Source organism: Vicia villosa, linkage group LG2, assembly GCF_029867415.1.
Source record: "Vicia villosa cultivar HV-30 ecotype Madison, WI linkage group LG2, Vvil1.0, whole genome shotgun sequence".
Lineage (NCBI taxonomy): Eukaryota > Viridiplantae > Streptophyta > Magnoliopsida > Fabales > Fabaceae > Vicia > Vicia villosa.
Window position 1 is genome coordinate 21,826,885 of NC_081181.1, and position 18,816 is coordinate 21,845,700.

The window sequence follows — 18,816 nt, forward strand, 5'->3', positions numbered from 1 at the left end:
CATCATCATTCCTTCCAGCAACCATCGTCCTACGACAACCAACAACCCAAAACAAACAAAACAGTATCGATCGAGTCAGATACACAAATCTAATACAACGGAATTAAAGACATTAACGACTCTGACCAACTGGTCGACCATGCTCTGATACCACTAATGTAACACCCCTTTTCTAACCCCAAATATATCATACAATCACACAGAGTAATCATGCATAAGGAAAAGGGAGTCACATGTTATTTTCATCACAATGAAAACCTAAAGCAAAACATCCAACATTCTTAATATGCAAAGATCATATTTGTAACACAATGTAAATCTCATGCTTTCATACATTATGCATAAACGCTTGCGGAAAACAATAGAATTGCTATTAAAATTTCAATGAATATATCCCATACTATATTCATCTACCAATATCGAATTAACATTTAAATCCATAATCTTGGCCACATAGCCTCAAACAACATATCCGGGATCTCAAACAAATACATCCGAATATCCAACAAAACATAGGAAATAGCAATATCTAAACATAAGCATAAGTCTAAATCCAATCCCCCTAAGTGTTACATGATCAGAGCATATGACTCGCTACCTAATCCAATAACAAACTCAGGAGCTCTCCGGCTAAGTCACAAATCAAGCAACTACTCTTCTGAACCTGCACGTTACCAACCAAGGGTAACATTCAAACAGAAGGGTGAGAATTCAAATTCTAAATAGAAAATATAATAATGGGAAATGCAACATAAGTAAGCATACATTTCAAGAATTCATCACTCTTCACAAAACATGTATTTATCTCCAATATAAAGTTAACATGTTCAACTTAATTAATCATCACAATTAATTCACAACCTCATTTATTGCCAATTTACATATATACACATATATCGCTCATACGTATATATTTCACATTTCACATCAAATATGTATCAATCACGTATATCTCATTCTCATCACATTCTCTAATTCATATTGTTATACCCCAAAATTTGCCCACATATTTTTCAAGAAAACTCCAATCTAAAAATTAAGGGTCTCATATAATCATGGATTTTTATTTCAACAAATATCCTGACATATGAAATACTTAGTTTTTAGAATCTTTCTTATACAGTAATTTGGCCTGCAGTTGAATTTATTCTTACGCAAACACCAAATACTGTTTATTACTTCACACATGCTATTTATTTATTTACAGATAAATAGTACTGACACAATTGGTACAGAGTTAAATCTTTTTGCAGGCGCAGAATCAGGAAGCTCAGACTGTACTGGTAACAAATAGATTATTATTATCTTTTGTTTCCCACTAATTTTTGTACTATATTCCAATATTTGCAAAAATCTTTTCAAATCTCTTTTTCAAAAATCAAATCTCTCCTTTTCCCAACACTATCTACACTTTCTTTCAAATCTTACTTCCACTCAAATTTTCCTTTTGTACGGAATCACATCATTCCCCAACGTCTCTTTCCTTCTTTCCATTCTATAAATACCTCTCATTTTCTTTCATAAAATCTCACATCAAATTCCAATTCATCTCTCAAATTTCTACTTCATAATCCATCCTTTCTCTTCTTCCCTGACAAGAATGGCAAAGTGGATAGAGACACTGTTTCTTACAGTCATCACCATTGCTACGGTGATCATGACTTTCTTCTGCCTGCATAGTCCTGAGGAGTGTGGACCTGCAATGGTTATGCTCCCAATCATCTACATGTTATTGTTCATAGCATGGGTCATTAATCGTCATTCTTAAAATTTGCCGTATTTCTTATTTCTTAAATGTACCGTTTATTCGTCGTACTGTTCAATATAGTATGTGATATTTGTACTGTCAGTATTAAATGTTGTACTATTTGTCATAATATTGCTTAGTTACTAAGATAATATTTTGTGTGTTTTCTGCCAGTCAAATATTACTATTTCTGTGCATTAAATGATTTTCAGGGTTATTATCGGTAATTTTGCCCGCATACCGTAAATATTAGTTATTTATTATGTCTGTGTTTTTCTAACAAGTCATGTAAATAAACTTTCATTTTTTACATAAAACAAAAACAAAAAAACAACAAAAAGGAAAATTAACTTTGACTGTTGATTTATCACTCTAACTGCTACGTCAATACCTGAACAGTCAGTCGACAGCCAAACTGCTGGCAGTACAATTCTCAGTGTTTTGTACCATCAATCAAATCAATCTTTCACAATTCAAAATTCCAAGATTTTTGTTCTAGAAGTCTTCTGAATATCACGCGATTAGCAGAAACTCAACACTGCACAAAAATCAGGTACGCTTAACTGTCTCCTACACAAACAGTCCCTAATCAGGGTTTTTCTTGTTTTTACAGGAGCAACAAGTTTTTGAGAGCTCAAATGGATTTCATATACATCCATATATCTCAAAGTACCATCATACAAATTTTCAAACTTCAAATCACTCAGACGCACCGTCAGCAGCTCAAACAGTCAACAGACGACCCGTTTGACCAAAAAAGTCAACAGACAGTCAAAAATGAAATTTTTTGTCAAAGTCCATATTTTGTCAAAGGATTCATCATTTGATCATTGGATGATCATAATTCATCAAGGAAAGATCAAAAATCAACAAAACCCTAAGATTCAAAATTAGGGTTTTTGCCTGAAAAGTCAACTCAACTTTGACTGATCATAACTCTCTCATCCTTCATCCAAAAAATTCAAACCAAAGCTTGTTTTGAAGGAAATTCAATTATCTTTCAAATGCCATTGATCCCATGGTCATTGGATTCACCATTTGAAAAATATGACCAAAGACATTACAGGTCATTTTCAAAGTCAACAAAAAGACACTTTTTTCAAAAGGACACACAAGGAGCTTCAAAAATCATTTTGACATGAGACCAAAGACATTGGTTAGAGGACTCTTTGAGGTTTCCAAAAAGTGCAAGATCTCCTTCATATGACAAAAATTGAAGGATTTACACCTTGTTGAAGTTGGCTAAATTTTGGTAAAATGCATGAAATCAACATTGTTCAAAATGGCATTTTTTCCAAATGGGGCCAAGTTTTCAGCATTCAAACATCATTTCCATGAGGATATGGGCCTCCCACGACCAAGACTAAGCCCATAACATTTTTCATCCATGTTTGCTTGATTTTTTCTTATTTTAAGATTAAATTAAAAAAGGAAATGCATGGATAAATGATAGCTTGCATTCCAAGCATGACTCATCAATATGACTCATTCAACTCTGTCCCAAAGCAAAGTACAGCAGAGGAGAAGAGGAAAATCAAGCCATGGTGGCTTAAAGACAAAGCTACCAATGTTGAAAAAGTCAAGATTCCAAAAAACTCATCAATGCTCTTGGCTTAGTTTCTAAGCACTCTAAATGCTTATAAATAGGCTATAGTACTTCAGTAACAAAGAGGAGGCAAGACCAGAAGCATAGCATAGCATATAACACTTGTAATCACTTCAAAAAATTCAAAGAAAAACTCAAATTCGAATTTGTAATTTCAGTCCATTTCAATACAAACTAAGCATTCATATACCTTCCTTAAACATCACTGAAACTATCTCAATCAATTACAAGCCTTGAAGCTCACTGAATCGAGCTACACAGGTCAAAATTTGTTCAAACTAAAATCAATTCGTATCTGGTTATTCACACATGTTTAACAAGATGTAGACATACTATTGAGTTTGGTTTGAGGTGTAGATCATTTCTGGAAACTTAATTGAAGTTTGGACACGTATAAACGAAACTACCATTTTAGGGTTCATAGCTTCAAATTTAGGGTTTTCCAAATTAGGCAAAATTACAGGTTCTGAATAGCACCATTGAGTTCGCATGAACAATACGAACTCAACCATACCATCGCGCCAAATTTAGACTCACGTTTGCTTGTATTCGCTATTATTACCAGGTGTAAAAGATTAGGTTTTTTACACCACCTGCAAATGAACGGTGTAAAAACCTATCTGAAGGTTGAAGATGATGCGTGGCGCCCTCTGATTCGCTGGGAGGCGCGCGCGTGTTTTTTAAACTGACTTGGAATTCAGTGTTTTGCAGGTTTTCCACGTGTTATGGTCCCTCACCATCTGGGCCTTCTGATCCATCCATCAACTCATCCAACGCCTCAGAACACGCACGCATACCATGCTCCCTCACTGATTACCACACAGGATCAGTATCCTTTTATTTTCTATTTTATTTTCTATTTTATTTTAATTTCTTTGTTAAATTAATTAAAAATAGTTTTAAAAATCCAAAAAATACACGAAAAATATTTTTAGACTTCTAAAATAATATATTATTTTCTGAAATAAAAATATTTTTATTTTTTTCAAAATTTCAATATTTTGCATAATTAATTAGTATATATTTATATATTTGCTTTTTAATTATTCTAACCAATCAAAAAATCATAAAAAAAATTGTTCTTGGTGTTAAATATTGTTTATATATTATAAACTAATTTTGTACATATTTTGAATAATTTTCTTTTTAAGTTTTAATTATTTGTATAATTATTTGCATAATTATGTTTTAATTAACTTAAATCAATTTCAAATCAATTCCAAAAATTCCAAAAAAATTAGTTTTGTTTTAAAATTAATTAACAAATATTTTGTACATATTTTAAACTTAATTTCTAGGTTTAAATCTATTTTCATCTTTTTTCTTCATTTTAATTTAATTAATCATGCATTAATTATAATTAAAATCAATCATAAAAAATCCAAAAACATGCCTTTTATTTTTCTTGCAATTTAAAATTCCTAGATAAATGTATAGGATGTCAAATTCATGTAAATAGGCTAGTTTACATTTCCTGCATAATCGATGTAATAGCGTAGATTTACTTTCCGCACTTTACATTTCCGCACTTTAATTTCCAGCAAATATAAACTGCGTGTATGTCAAAGATAAAATTGAACCGTTAGATCACTAACTTCAAAGATAAATATCTGAATCCAATCACAATCACACTTGCACCTCTTCAGGTAATCCCTTTTACAATCTTTCAAAATCAAAGTCAAATTCAACTGTTTTGAGTACAAAATCGAACCTTGCTTTTATATCCGGTGAAAGGATAGATTTTTAAAGGAAATAGGATAAAGACCTTACAACTCAGGGTAGACCTCCTAGTTTGCTTGCTCAAATCAAAACAAACAAAATTCTCATACACTGTTGATTTTTCAAAACTTTCAAAAAAGACAATACTTTGTATACATCCAAACACGGGTTATTACAAAGTTAACGTTCTTTTCAAAACATCTTTCGAAAGATAAACAAGCATTTTGTATACATCCACACACGGATCATTACAAAATTCAATTTACAAAAGTATTTGAAACCACATATGAGCAATTTCAGAGCAATTGAAAAGTGATCGAAAAACAAGTGAGCTAAGCAAACTTAAGAGCCCATGGATAACCATGGATACAAAGGGTGCTAACACCTTCCCTTTGTATAACCTACCCCCTTACCCAGAATTTCTTAAAGGTCTTTTTTCTGTTTCTTTTATAAACCTTTCCTTAATTGGATAAAATAAAAGGTCGGTGGCGACTCTGTGATATTTTCAAAAATGCGAAAGCATTAAGCGACAAAAAAGAGTCAGTTCACGTATCTCTACAGATCAGAGGTATGGCCTGGTATTAAAAAAAATCGGAGGTCCACAGAACTGGCGACTCTGCTGGGGACATACTTTCAAAAACAAAATGTTTTCAAAAGGGGTTACCTTAAGAGAATAGGTCGATGTTTTCAATTGTTTGACTTGATTGCTTTATTTTTCAAAGGCTTGCTTGGGTATTTTGCTTGTGTGAAAGATTCTAACCCGAATCTCGAGGTACCTTAAGTATATGACATTAGACCAAGGAAACTGTACGGCATGTACCGATACGGTTGATCTGGTAGTCATCGTTAGTGCGACACTTTGGTTTATACTGATGTCCCTTGAAAGCGATCAAGGAGTATATTAGGCTTCCGAAATGTCATTAAACACTAATTTGTCTTAGAACCTTTTTAGTTGAACTTGACTTGTGGCCTATTAAGTGGCTAGCTTTGAAATTGATCGAAGTTAGTTATCCTCGAGGAATATTTTGATCGGCCACTCGAGCGCCGTATTGAGATGTTACTTCCAAGGATCATAGAACCCGAATCCAATTCTAGGACAGGTTTTAACCAACTCAACTTCAGTGGGGAGGGTATCACCTATCAGCTCCATGCAAGCCTTTAAACCTAAGGCTATTGTTTGATTTGTTTTTGTGTGCCACATGTTTGCATCATAAGCATATCATTTTTTGCACCAAACACTTCAAGGATCAAAGAGTTTACCTTTGTTTTTGCAGGTAATGGCTCCCGCCACCAAAGATTACATCCGAATCAACATCTCAACGATACCATCTGAACTAAAAGACTTAGTGTCAGAATTCCCCAGGAATGTTCAATTCACTGAAAGGCATGGTCACCTACTCCATTTGGTTACCTCAAAATTTGAAGAAGACATGATACGGGTCCTGTTCCAGTTCTTTGACCCTGAACATCATTGCTTTACCTTTCCTGATTACCAGTTGGTACCCACTTTGGAAGAATTCTCTGAACTAATGGGATTGCCTGTTCAAAATCAATTACCTTTCACTGGTTTAGAAAGGATTCCAAAACCTGAAGTCATTGCTGCTGCTTTACATCTGCGGAAATCAGAAATCGAGTCCAATTGGGAAACAAAAAGTGGAGTTAAGGGTTTGCTTGCCAAATTCTTATTGGAAAAGGCTCGACTACTGCTAGAAAACAAAAGTTATCCAGCTTTGGAGGAAGTTATGGCACTTTTGATCTATGGGTTGGTTTTATTCCCAAATCCCGACCAGTTCATAAGTGTACACATCATCAACCTTTTCCTAATCCGTAACCCGGTACCAACATTGCTGGGAGACATTCTACATTCTCTACACACTCGTACCATGAAGAAACGAGGAACTCTCATGTGCTGTATACCACTACTGGCTAGGTGGTTTACATTTCATCTTCCCCGATCAGTGATGAGAAATGAACAAAGAATGCATTGGTCTCGCAGGATTATGTCTTTGTCTCATTCAGATATCCGGTGGAACAACTTCTTTCAAAGAGACATTACTATCATTGATCATTGTGGAGAATACCCTAATGTGCCACTCCTTGGCATCAAAGGAGGCATCACTTACAATCCCTCTTTAGCTCTACGCCAATTCGGATATGCAAGGAGCAACGGTCCTCATGACATGATTATCCATGGCATTGTGTTTGATTACGAGAATTATTCTCATAGACACCGACGAAGGTTCATACATGCATGGGGCAGTGTCTATAGAATAGAAAGCAAAACTCTGGGGCAATGGAATTCTATTCCTATGGAACCCTACCTCAGATGGGTCCGTACTCATGCTCAGAAACTCCTTATGCCATATCCTGCTGTTCTACCTGTGACTATTGAACCAGAGGTCGAAGGATATGAACCTCAAGTTATTCTACACCCGGACATGCCAACTGACCTAGAAGAGTTGCAAAAATCTTGGGTTCAACTCAAAGAGGAAAGAGACACCTTCAAATCATACTGTCAGGACTATGAGAGAAGGATATTGGAGCTCACCGGACAGCTTCAAGAAGAAAAGCAGATCAACACATTCTTGGGGGCAAAGAGAAAGCGTCCACGAGAGACCTGAAGGATCATTTACTTTATTTCTGTCTTGTAAGCCCAAATGAGGCAAAGAAAAAAAAGAAAAAAGAAGCAAAAAAAAAAAAAGAAATAAATTGATTAACTAACGTTTGTTTCTTCTTTAACAAATCTAAACTCTAAGATCCTTGAAACATTGCACACACATTTCACTTCATGCATTGCATATACATTTCATACATTGCATTCATATACATTGCATATGCATTTCATACATTGCATACACATGGCATCCAGTCATACACATTTCATAACAGGTTCACATGACGGATTTCTCATCTTCTCGCTGTTTATTTCAGTCAGAAGAGATGGAATCTGAAATGAGTATCAAGAATCTCGAAGCACAGAATGCCCAAGTTCAAGTGGCAATTTTGGAACTGGCAAAGGGGCAGCAAGAACTGAAAGCCCTGATAATCAAGAAGAAAAAGAAGCCCAAAGGATCTGTAGGTGTGAGTCACCTGAGAAGAAAGATCAAAATTCCAGTCAAAAAGTTCACAAAGCCACCGATCCCTGAAACAGTCGGTGATGATGAACAAGAAGACAATCAAAGCAACCAGGGTTCTGCTAAACCCTCTCTCTCTTCAAATGAAGAAAATGATCATTCTGGGGACGAACCGGATAATGAAAAATACCAACAGCTGGAAGACCGTATGAAAGCTATGGAGATACAAAAAATACCTGGCTTAGATTTCAATGATCTAGGGCTCATCTCGGATGTTGTTATCCCTCCAAAATTCAAAGTTCCTGTCTTTGCAAAATATGATGGAGTTTCTTGCCCGAAACTACATCTGAGATCCTATGTGAGGAAGATACAACCTCATACAACGGATAACAAATTGTGGATTCACTTCTTCCAAGAAAGTCTGTCGGGTACACAACTCGAGTGGTACTATCAGCTGGAAAATACCAAGGTTCATACTTGGGAAGAATTAGCTGCTGCTTTTTACAAACAGTACCAATACAATGCTGATCTTGCGCCAACCCGTACTCAACTAAGGGGCATGTCTATGGGACCAAAAGAAAGTTTTAAAGGATATGCACAAAAGTGGAGAGATATGGCTGGAAGGGTTCAACCACCCTTATCTGATCGCGAACTAGTTGACATGTTCATGGGCACTTTAACTGGCCCTTTCTATAGCCATTTGCTGGGAAGTTCATCATCAGGTTTCACTGATCTGATACTGACCGGAGAACGTGTCGAAAGTGGCATTCAAAATGGAAAAATTCAAATAGGTTCCACCTCTGGTACTACAAAAAGGCCCATCAGTGGGAGAAATGAGGTCAATGCAACTCAAATTCAAAAAAGTCGCAAAAGTGAGCAGCATCAATCTGTAGGGGCAGTTCTGATCTCCGCATCTGCACCTCAAAAAGATCAACAGCCAAAATATACGCATCGACCAGATGCACCAAGAAGAAATTTCACCAAAATCAACATGCCAATTTCTCAGGCATTGCAGCACTTGCTAAAAGCAGATCTAATCACCTTAAGAGGTCCTCCAAGGAATGTCAACACTTCCTCTCTGAATTATCGCCCTGATGCGACATGTGCCTATCACTCAAACTGTCCAGGACATGACGCAGATCACTGCTGGGCCCTGAAAAATAAAATACAAGATATGATAGATGCTGGTGAAATTGAGTTCGATCCTCCAGAAACTCCAAATGTCATCACAGCACCTATGCCAAAGCATGACAAAACTGTCAACGCTATCCTGGACACTGTTTACATCTATGATGTGAACGAATTATCAACTCCACTCTGCGAAGTCAAAGGAAAGCTAATCCGAGCTGGTTACTTCCCAGGGTGTGACCCCGACTGCTTTTATTGCTCATGCCTGCCCAATGGTTGTGAAAATCTGAGGATGGGAATTCAAAAATGGATGGATCGCCGTATCATTATGTTTGAAAGGCTCCCTTCTATGGACGTACTGTGCGAAGTCTTTGCAAACGGGATAAGAATAGAGGATGTCTCAGTGATCTCCAGCTTACCATTCAAAATCTCTGCCAAGGCTCCATTCAAAATTTCTGCTACACTCAAAGTGGCATCAGTAGTCATTGCTAGTCCAACTCCATTTCCATACTCCTCAGACAAAGCTGTCCCATGGGGATACAACACTAATGTTTACATTCATGGAGTTAAGCAGGGTACCTCGACTGAAGAGACCGCAAAGTCAACTACTCCAACTGTGGGTAATATTGTGGGTACCAGCAAGATCACGAGAAGTGGAAGAATCTTTTCACCAGAAATTTCTCCAAATGTTGCTGCTGGTCCAGTCCGAGTCCCAGTTCCTAATCAAAATGTCAACGCTCGAGGCAAAGAGCCACAAGTTGAACAAATTCAAACCCCGGTGGAGATCACTGCTGAGGATCCATCAAAGCAAGAAATGGAGGAAATATTGAAAATCATCTGCAAGAGTGATTACAATATTATTGAGCAACTGGGGCACACCGCTTCAAAAATCTCAATGCTATCTCTGCTAAAATATTCAGAAGCTCATGCCAAAGCTCTGATGAAGTTCCTCAAAGCTGCGCATGTGCCTCAAGAGATCTCAGTCGACCAATTTGAGAATTGTGTTGCCAATCTAACCGTGAGCAATGGTCTCGGTTTCTCCGATGTGGATCTAACCCCTGCTGGAAAAAATCACAACAAAGCCTTACATATCTCCATTGAATGTAATGGCACCACTCTATCTCATGTGCTAGTAGATAACGGTTCTTCTTTGAACGTGTTACCGAAAACAGTACTAGAAAAGCTTGACTTCGAAGGAATTGTGTTACAACCAAGTGATGTTGTGGTAAGAGCCTTTGACGGGTCAACCAGAACGGTATACGGAAAAGTGAATCTCCCAATCAGAGTGGGTTCTCAAATCTTTGATTCTATCTTTTACGTAATGGAAATTCACCCAGCCTACTCCTGTTTACTTGGACGCCCTTGGATACATGGGGCAAACGCTGTAACTTCTACCCTGCATCAGAAGTTAAAATATCCAGTAAAAGGAAAGATTGTCACAGTCTATGGCGAAGAGGAATATGTGGTTAGTCACCTAAGCAATTCCAAATATGTTGAGTTGGAGGACGAATTCATCGAAACTCCATGCCAATCATTTGAGGTGGTCTCTCCAGATGTCTCTACCACCAAGCATATTCCTGCTACTCCAACTACAACTATGGCTTCTCTCAAAGATGCCAAAGCCATGATTGAACAGGGTGATTGCACAGTATGGGGACAGCTTCCCGATATACCCTACAAGTCTGACAAGCTAGGCCTGGGCTATGTTAGTGAAAATCAAAAGAATGATCAAAGTCCTCGTTCTGAAGGATTGATGTCACACTTCGTCAGCCAAGAAGTAAACGCTATTGAAGATGAAGGAGTGTTCTTGAACCATATCATTCAGCCATATCCAGGTGAGATTCCACCTATTTCCATGGGAATGTGGGATGCTGTGGGAGAACCAAACGGCGGGTATAATTATCAGTATGCCGAACCTCAGAATTCTTATATTGCTATGGAGGACCTTACCCCGACTGGATGGGGTGATGAAGTTGGAAATGATCAAATTTTCACAAATTCCGTCACTGAGCAATATCAAAATCCACCCAAAGAAGTATGGGACACGCTAGGAGAACCCAACGGCAAATATGACTATATGGTGAAATATTCCGCTCCTCCGAGCTCACAAATTGCCATGGAGGACATTGTCCCAACTGGATGGGATGAACATTACGATGACAATTTCGCTTTCGAAGAAGCCAGGAAAATACCAAATAACGAGGGTTGCTTTCTGTCAGCATACACTCCTCATCAGGATGCACAAGTCTCTATTCAAGACATCATCCCGACTTCATGGGACGGCCTTATCGAGCATCTCGCTCAGCCAACAGAGATATCTCAGCCTGGGCTCTCGTATCCAGCAGAGTATATCCCTTATCCCGAAGGATCACCGGCTCATTTTCCCACTAATGAAATCAATGCTGTGGAAGGTGAAAAAGACAACTGCAACTGGAACAGCTGGGTACCCCCTGCTCACAACAGTGGATTGAACAACTGGAAAGCTGAGGATGTGATCTCCTTTGTCCAGAAGTAAATGCCATTTCCTGTTTTCTTTGTGTATAATGTGCAAAGATAAAAGTGGTTCCTGAACAATCGAACCATGAGCTTGAAAGCCGTGTGCCTTAGCACACCGGTCCTTCTATAAGGGCTTATCATATCATGATCATGTGCATTCAATAAAATCATGGGACGCTTGCATATTTAAATTTTGTGATCCTTTTTCCTTCTTTCTTCGCTTTCAAATAGCTATGTTTTTCTTCACACATACTCACATAATTAACTTGCAGATTCACATACACTCTGGATCCAGTCAACAACGATTCTGCTATTGCCCGTCATGACTTTGAAAATCCGATCTACCAAACTGAGGACGAAAGTGAAGAAGATTGTGAAGTGCCAAGAGAACTTGCAAGGCTGCTAGAACAAGAAGACAAGGCCATACAGCCTCACGAGGAGCCAATTGAGGTCATCAACTTGGGCAGCAACGAAGAAAAGAAAGAAGTCAAAATAGGGGCTGATTTAGAACACAGCGTCAAGCAAAGACTGATTCAAATGCTGCGAGACTACGTCGAGATATTCGCCTGGTCCTATAAGGATATGCCAGGCCTTGACACGGACATCGTAGTTCATCGCCTACCAATCAAAGAAGGTAGCACTCCAGTCAAACAAAAACTACGAAGAAGTAGGCCTGATATGTCAAAAAAGATCAAAGACGAGGTTGAAAAACAGTTCAATGCCGGATTCCTAAAAGTTGTAAGTTATCCTCCTTGGATAGCTAACATTGTCCCTGTACCTAAAAAAGACGGGAAAGTCAGGATGTGCGTGGACTACAGAGATCTGAACCGGGCAAGTCCCAAAGATGATTTCCCTTTACCACACATCGATGTACTGGTTGATAATACCGCACAATGCAAGGTATTCTCCTTTATGGACGGGTTCTCAGGGTACAATCAAATCAAGATGGCACCCGAAGACATGGAAAAAACAACCTTCACAACACCCTGGGGAACCTTTTGTTACAAAGTAATGCCCTTTGGTCTGAAAAACGCCGGAGCAACCTATCAACGTGCAATGGTAGCGCTATTTCATGATATGATTCATCAAGAAATAGAGGTGTATGTCGATGACATGATTGCAAAATCCAACACCGAGGAAGAACATTTGGGTCATTTACACAAGTTGTTTGACAGACTCAAGAAATACAAGTTGCGACTAAACCCAAATAAGTGTACCTTTGGAGTAAGATCCGACAAACTCTTAGGTTTCATCGTCAGCAGCAAAGGTATTGAGGTTGATCCCGCCAAGGTTAAAGCCATTCAAGAAATGCCTATACCTCGTACCGAGAAACAAGTCAGAGGATTCTTGGGACGTCTGAATTACATCGCCCGATTTATTGCCCACATGACTACTACTTGTGTGCCGATCTTCAAACTGTTGAAGAAAGATCAAGTGGAAAGGTGGAATGACAAATGCCAGTTAGCCTTTGACAAAATCAAAGAATATCTCCAAAAACCTCCAATCTTGTTGCCACCTGTGGAAGGCAGACCTCTGATAATGTACCTAACTGTGTTAGAAGACTCAATGGGGTGTGTGCTAGGGCAACATGACGAATCCGGCCGAAAGGAGCACGCAATCTACTATCTTAGCAAAAAGTTTACCGATTGTGAAACAAGATACTCACTACTCGAAAAAACTTGTTGTGCCTTAGCTTGGGCAGCTCGCCGGCTAAGACAGTACATGCTAAATCACACCACTTTCCTAATCTCCAAGATGGATCCCATCAAATACGTGTTCGAAAAATCTGCTCTCTCAGGAAGAATAGCGAGATGGCAAATGATCTTAACAGAATATGACATTCAATACACTTCACAAAAAGCAATCAAAGGAAGTGTGGTAGCGGATCATCTGGCTCATCAAGCAGTGGATGATTATCAAGCATTGAACTTTGACTTCCCAGACGAAGACATTATGCTAGTCAATGACTACAAACAATCAGGACCAGAAGAAGGACCCGAGCCAGGATCCCGGTGGACTATGGTTTTTGACGGAGCTTCTAATGCACTTGGCAATGGCATCGGAGCTGTGATCATTTCCCCCGCAGGAAGTTACACACCGTTCACTGCCAGGTTATGCTTCAATTGCACTAACAATATAGCCGAATACGAAGCATGTATTCTGGGTCTCAAAGCTGCAATCGATCTAAGAATCAAATTCCTGGAAGTCTACGGAGACTCAGCCTTGGTAATCTACCAAGTCAAAGGGGAATGGGACACAAAGCACCCGAATCTAATTCCTTACAAAGAGTATGTGCTGAGTTTGATTCTTTACTTCGAAGAAATCACTTTCGAACACATCCCACGCGAGGAAAATCAACTAGCTGATGCTTTAGCTACCATGTCATCCATGTTCAAAATCAGGTGGGACAACGAGGCGCCTATGATCACCATCTACAGGCAAGATGAACCATCCTATTGCAATGAGATCAATACCGAAGGAACCGAGGAAAAACCATGGTTCCATGAGGTAAAAAGATATCTCGAAGCTCAGGAGTACCCTGAAGGGGCATCCATTAACGACAGAAAGTTTCTAAGGAGATTTGCTGCCAAATTCTTTCTAAGCAATGGAACCCTATACAAACGCAACCATGACTCGACTTTACTTCGCTGTGTAAACAAGAAGGAAGCAGAACAAATCATGGAAGAAATACACAATGGTACCTTCGGTACTCATTCTAGTGGACATACAATGGCTAAAAAGATCCTTAGAGCAGGTTATTACTGGTCTACCATGGAAACAGACTGCCATCGTCACTCCCGAACATGTCACAAATGCCAGATATATGCTGACAAAGTACATGTACCTCCAGTTCCATTAAGCGTCCTGACGGCTCCTTGGCCTTTTGCAATGTGGGGTATTGATATGATTGGAGAAATCAAACCTACTGCCTCCAACGGACATCGCTTTATCCTGGTCGCTATTGACTACTTCACAAAGTGGGTAGAAGCAGCTTCATTTGCTTCTGTCACCAAAAATGTGGTAGCCCGGTTCATCAAATACAATCTCATTTGTCGGTATGGCATCCCTGAACGGATTATCACGGACAATGGCACAAATCTGAACAACAGAATGATCACTGAACTTTGCACACAGTTCAAGATCAAACATCATAATTCCTCTCCATATCGACCAAAGATGAACGGCGCGGTGGAAGCTGCCAACAAGAACATCAAGAAAATCATACAAAAAATGACAGTAACCTACAAAGACTGGCATGAGATGTTACCTTTTGCTCTTCATGGTTATCGCACATCTGCGCGTACTTCAACAGGGGCAACTCCATTCTCCTTAGTCTATGGTATGGAGGCAGTTCTTCCAATTGAAATTCAGATTCCTTCCCTAAGGATTATGAAAGAAGCCAATCTAGACGAAGACGATTGGATTCAAACACGGTTGGACCAGATAAACTTGATTGATGAGAAAAGGCTCGCAGCTATTTGTCATGGTCAGCTATACCAAAAGCGTATGATCAAAGCCTTCAACAAAAAAGTCAAAAGTCAAGCATACCAAACTGGTGGCTTGGTTGTCAAACGCATCATCTTACCACAAGGTGATCCCAGAGGCAAATGGACTCCCACCTACGAGGGGCCATTCATAATCAAGAAAATATTCTCCGGCGGCGCCATGTTGCTTACCACCATGGATGGCGAGGATTTCCCACACCCTGTGAATGCTGACATAGTCAAAAAATACTTCTCTTAAAACGAAAAAAAAACAGCTCGCTAAGTTGAAAACCTGAAAGGGCAACTTAGGCAAAAATGAGCGTCTCGGTGGATTGAAAACCCGAAAGGGCGGTCCAGGCAAAAATTAGAGACTAAACAAAAATCCCGGTAGGCTGAAAACCTGAAAGGGCGGCCTAGGCAAAAGTTAGGGAATGAAGCATACAACTGTGTTCCGTTCAGCTGCCTACTCACCATCAAGATTCAACACCTCAAAGACACCGATCAGTCTAATCACTTTCTTCCAACAAGTGAGGGATGAGATGCTCGAAGACAGATTGGCAATAGCAGAGTTGAAACTTGACTGGATCATTTTCACATAGCTATTTATCTTCATAAATATTTTTCAAAACTTTCTGACAGTTTCCTACTTCTAGGATTGTTGTCTCCCTGTGCTAACCCGCCTATCATGGCTCTTTTCAATGCAGCTCTTTCAAAAATCACTATTTTCACTTTTCCTGTTTAAATGCGTAAGCGTCTCAATGATAATTTTGAATGAACATATGCATTTGAATATGATTGATGTTTACCAGGAAAAACAGGAATGGCATTCAGGAAATGTCCCGATCATCTGGACATCGTTCCATCAGAAGAAAATTCCCAAGGGAAACACATTTCTCAGCAAATTCCTCAAAAAGATTTTCTCTTCAAAAGAAGTCTTATTCCCCAGCAGGGATGTTCCAGATTACTATCTTCAGAAGATGTGATCCCCGCACCCGGACTTGGTCAGATAGTGCATCGGAGGATTATGCATCTTCCTCATTCCCATTTGAAAGGGCATCAGAACTTCCAGTTACCTTTGGTTCCCCAAGCAGTAGTCAAAGATCCTTCAACGGGATACCCGGGTTCTCAAAGAATTTCCCCAGCCAAGGGTACTCAAACAAGACAAAAGATCATCAACGATCACAATACATTCATGTCCAGCTGACTAGTGGGAATTTATTTTTCCAACTAGAAGCTTGACACGCATCACATTCACATTCACATTCACATTCACATTCACATTCATACATTCATACATTCATACATTCATACATCATATTCACGCATCATGCATACGCATATTCATACACAACATAACATGCATATTTCTCCGGGAATATCTCACATTCACATGCATCATAAACATTGCATATCACTAACTTGATTTTTCAGGTAGGCAGATATCTTCAACAAAGATGTTCTCAATCACATGCAGTGTTCACCTGAATTCCATGAACGGTTCTCTTAGATATAATCAAACCGAAGATTTATTCTGATCACTTATCAACTCAAAAACAGACATCACAGATCAAAGCGATACCTCAGACGGTTCCAGAACGATCTAGCATCACAGATCTAAAGTGATACCTCCGACGGTTCCAGAACGATCTAGCATCACAGATCTAAAGTGATACCTCAGACGGTTCCAGAACGATCTAGCATCACAGATCTAAAGTGATACCTCAGACGGTTCCAAAACGATCTAACATTACAGATCTAAAGCGATACCTCAGACGGTTCCAAAACGATCTAACATTGCAGATCTAAAGCGATACCTCCGACGGTTCCACAATGATCAACTTCCAAAATCTAAATCGGAAAAACTTTGGACAAGTTCCGTAACGATTCTCTTCCAAGACTTAAAGCGGTAACCTTGGACGGTTCCGAAACAATCAACACAAAGACTTTCAAATCCTTCATCAAGATATAATCAATGGATTCATTCTGATGAACAAACCCTCAACCCATATTCCAGGTGGCATCTGAAAGCCCATCTCAGGTAATGTTCCAATCTGCCAACAACATTTCGCAGACGACATTCAAATGCAACTTCCAACATCTCTTCTGATCAAGGTAAGTGCAAATTTTCAGGGCATCTAAATATTCAATCATCTTCTACCTTCAGATTTCATACAATCTCTTCAGGTTTAAGAAGATTGAATAGGGGCAACTGTTATACCCCAAAATTTGCCCACATATTTTTCAAGAAAACTCCAATCTAAAAATTAAGGGTCTCATATAATCATGGATTTTTATTTCAACAAATATCCTGACATATGAAATACTTAGTTTTTAGAATCTTTCTTATACAGTAATTTGGCCTGCAGTTGAATTTATTCTTACGCAAACACCAAATACTGTTTATTACTTCACACATGCTATTTATTTATTTACAGATAAATAGTACTGACACAATTGGTACAGAGTTAAATCTTTTTGCAGGCGCAGAATCAGGAAGCTCAGACTGTACTGGTAACAAATAGATTATTATTATCTTTTGTTTCCCACTAATTTTTGTACTATATTCCAATATTTGCAAAAATCTTTTCAAATCTCTTTTTCAAAAATCAAATCTCTCCTTTTCCCAACACTATCTACACTTTCTTTCAAATCTTACTTCCACTCAAATTTTCCTTTTGTACGGAATCACATCATTCCCCAACGTCTCTTTCCTTCTTTCCATTCTATAAATACCTCTCATTTTCTTTCATAAAATCTCACATCAAATTCCAATTCATCTCTCAAATTTCTACTTCATAATCCATCCTTTCTCTTCTTCCCTGACAAGAATGGCAAAGTGGATAGAGACACTGTTTCTTACAGTCATCACCATTGCTACGGTGATCATGACTTTCTTCTGCCTGCATAGTCCTGAGGAGTGTGGACCTGCAATGGTTATGCTCCCAATCATCTACATGTTATTGTTCATAGCATGGGTCATTAATCGTCATTCTTAAAATTTGCCGTATTTCTTATTTCTTAAATGTACCGTTTATTCGTCGTACTGTTCAATATAGTATGTGATATTTGTACTGTCAGTATTAAATGTTGTACTATTTGTCATAATATTGCTTAGTTACTAAGATAATATTTTGTGTGTTTTCTGCCAGTCAAATATTCCTATTTCTGTGCATTAAATGATTTTCAGGGTTATTATCGGTAATTTTGCCCGCATACCGTAAATATTAGTTATTAATTATGTCTGTGTTTTTCTAACAAGTCATGTAAATAAACTTTCATTTTTTACATAAAACAAAAACAAAAAAACAACAAAAAAGAAAATTAACTTTGACTGTTGATTTATCACTCTAACTGCTACGTCAATACCTGAACAGTCAGTCGACAGCCAAACTGCTGGCAGTACAATTCTCAGTGTTTTGTACCATCAATCAAATCAATCTTTCACAATTCAAAATTCCAAGATTTTTGTTCTAGAAGTCTTCTGAATATCACGCGATTAGCAGAAACTCAACACTGCACAAAAATCAGGTACGCTTAACTGTCTCCTACACAAACAGTCCC